This window comes from Sinocyclocheilus grahami, unplaced genomic scaffold (assembly GCF_001515645.1).
Source record: "Sinocyclocheilus grahami isolate Dianchi unplaced genomic scaffold, SAMN03320097.WGS_v1.1 scaffold222.1, whole genome shotgun sequence".
Classification (NCBI taxonomy): Eukaryota; Metazoa; Chordata; class Actinopteri; order Cypriniformes; family Cyprinidae; genus Sinocyclocheilus; species Sinocyclocheilus grahami.
The window spans coordinates 908422-911865 of record NW_015505401.1 but is presented as its reverse complement, the minus strand read 5'-3'; positions in this window follow the sequence as shown (position 1 = coordinate 911865).

The following is a 3444-nucleotide window of genomic DNA, read 5'->3' as shown; positions in this document are numbered from 1 at the left end:
ATATATATTAGACTTGTGCCGGTATTCGGTAATGCGATATATCACAATAATGAATATGCACGATATTGTTATAGTGGGTACTTCAAAATACCGAGAATAATTAGTTATTACAAATGATACAGAATTTTGAATGCATTTTAGGAATACTTTTTCCATCAGCTGGTCACAATGCACAACACCTATGTATGCTGCGTGAAAGACGCGTGCGCACTCTGATGTAAACAAGCACATGGCGGAACATGTGAGAGACGCGCTGAATGAAAGCGCACTTTCACTCTCTGACAACAGATGGCGCTAAACTGCAGAAAATGCAGACGTAACCCCATAAATAAAGCAGCTACGCTACTTTCTAAAACATATTTAAATGATTTAAATAGCCATTCAGATTTTTGTATTTCGCTATTTTGTACATCACAGCGCCAAATACTTAAATATTCAGACTTAATAGGCTATTTATTTTAAGACTTTTTTTACGTTTTAATCTGTACTACAACATGCTCTAGTCTAGATATTGTTTGACATTTTTTTGAATCTTTGTTGTTCGGTCACACTTTACATTAGGGCTTCATTAGTTAACATTAGTTAATTCAGTTAACAAACTGCCAATGAAAAATTCTTCCAACATTCATTAATCTTAGGTAATTACAATATTTAATAACACATTGTTGTTAAAATCAAAAGTTGCAACTGTATTATTTAATGAGCTAACATGAACTAAGAGTTGTATTTTTTTTTTTTAAAGATTAGCTTCTGTAGCAAATGTAGCTATTGCTCATTGTGAATGTTAATGCATTATCTAAGGTTAACTAATGAGGTCTTATTGTAAAGTGATACCTATTGGTTTTTATAGTTCTTTTGCACTTTAATGTATAACTTTTTTTTATTTAAATGTTCAGTTATTCTGATATAAGAAAAAAGTTATTAAACCTGTTATACTGTATTGTGACAACACTTTAAAAAAAATACAATTTCAATATCGTGATAATACTGTATACCGTGATAAAAGCATATTGTTGTTAAAATCAAAAGTTGCAACTGTATTATTTAATGAGCTAACATGAACTAAGAGTTGTATTTTTTTTTTTTAAAGATTAGCTTCTGTAGCAAATGTAGCTATTGCTCATTGTGAATGTTAATGCATTATCTAAGGTTAACTAATGAGGTCTTATTGTAAAGTGATACCTATTGGTTTTTATAGTTCTTTTGCACTTTAATGTATAACTTTTTTTTATTTAAATGTTCAGTTATTCTGATATAAGAAAAAAGTTATTAAACCTGTTATACTGTATTGTGACAACACTTAAAAAAAATAAAATTTCAATATCGTGATAATACTGTATACCGTGATAAAAGCATTAGCAATTAATCGCAACATGAAAATTTGATACCGGCATATCCCTAATATATAAGTATATTTTAAATATATTCGGCCACTTATATGAGCTTAATGTGAGTGTACATCGTTTTAATTTATTAAAATATTCTTTAAAAGATCTATACAATTATTTATCTGTAAAACGGTTTAAAGCGGTCATATGATGTTCCTAAAAAGAACACTATGTTGTGTATTTGGTGTAACGCATTTGTTTATGCGGTTTAAGGTTCAAAAAACACATTTTCCACATAATGTACATTATTGTTTTTCCTCTATGCCCCGCCTTTCAGAAACGCGTCGATTTTTACAAAGCTCATCATTCTGAAAAGCGAGGTGTGCTCTGATTGGCCAGCTATCCAGTGCGTTGTGATTGGCCGAATACCTCAAGCGTGTGACGGAAAGGTTACATCCCTTAACATACGGTGTTGCCATCTCCCGGCACTACGAGACAAAACCAATAAAACCCATTACAAACTAGGTAATTGTGCATCCAGTGGGGACATAATTACTGATTATAATGACTTATACTGTGTTTTTACGTGTTGCGTAAACATAAAACCAGACCCGGCGCCAGACACAAATTCACGGACGGGCATTTAATTTTTTCAGGGGGGCACAAATGAGATCAACCTCATTGCAATGCATAATATCATTAATTATGAATTAAATGGACAAAAAACGAGGAAGACTTGACGTACCACTCCATTGACGCAATACAACAGAGTAACAATAACAATCACCAAAACGCGATAATGATTCTGCATCATTTAGTCTAAATGGCGATCTATAATGCATAATGTAATGACGCTAACTAGGCTGCGCTGCCTCTCTCGAGGAGAAATCGAAACGTTTAGTGTGCGTCGTCTCTTATTTGGCACAGGCTCTATTGTTGCATCCTTGCAACGCTTCAAGAGTGTCACAAATTCCGTCTCAGAACGGAGATTTTCAATACACGTACATGCTGAATTTACAAGTTGCACACCTGTTAACAGATCCATGTCTTCTGCCTGTAGCATCAGATTAGGGGGGTCGAGATACGATAAGATTTTGTGCACCATCTCTGCAATGAACCTAAAGCTGGGTTCAGACATGGCCCGTAGTAAACCTGCTGCTTCAACTCGCACATCTGCTCCATAGGCTGGGCTGCTGTTGATTTCTCGGAGCAGTGTGGATAGGTCATCAAATGATCTCAGAATAACGGAGACCGTGCCAAAATGACCAGTCCAGCGTTGGTCTAGGAGGCGCTTCAATGTCTCTCCCTTGTAGAGAATGGCAACGGTAGGCTTTCTGCAGAATTTGTAGAGCATGTTACACATAGTGAAAAAGTCCACCAAGGCCTGCTCTGCTGCCAAAGCATGGGTGACCACCAAATGTAATTGGTGGTTGAAACAGTGGACATAGGGTATATCGCGGTGCAATTTTTGTTGGAGACGTTTTTGCACCCCTCCATGTTTACCTGACATCAGGGAGGCGCCGTCATACACCTGACTGAGGATTTTCCCAGAACTCAGTCCTGCTTTTGTTCATTCTTCAATTATCGTGTCAGTCAGTGTTTCTGCGTCTCCCTGGTCAGCTGTGGCAATTGTCAGAAGACGTTCAGTTGGCTCATTCAGTTCATTCACAAAACGCACAACTATCGAAATATTCTCTCTTCCTGTCGGGTCTCGAGTTCCATCCACTTTTATCGTAAAAAATGACTCGCCAACCTCTTTCACTATGTGCTCCGTGACCAAAGTACTCATTATCTCTATCAAACTGTTTTGGATGTCATGGCTAGTATACCTAGCATTGTGTGGGATAGTCTGCGCTATCTTGGCCAACACAGCATCTTTCCTCAAAGTATATTCAAATAAGGACAAAAATAATCCGCATCCATCTTCAGCCATACAATCAAAAGCATCATGGTCACCTCTAAAAGGTAGCTGGTTCACTGCAAGGAACTCGATGACATCGATTACTGATGATAAGTAGTATCTATTGCATTCCAAATGTTCTGCATTGATTAAAGTTGTGATTTCTTTACCGGTCTGAATCCGTCTTTCCTTGTCCCTCCACATAGCTTCACAAGT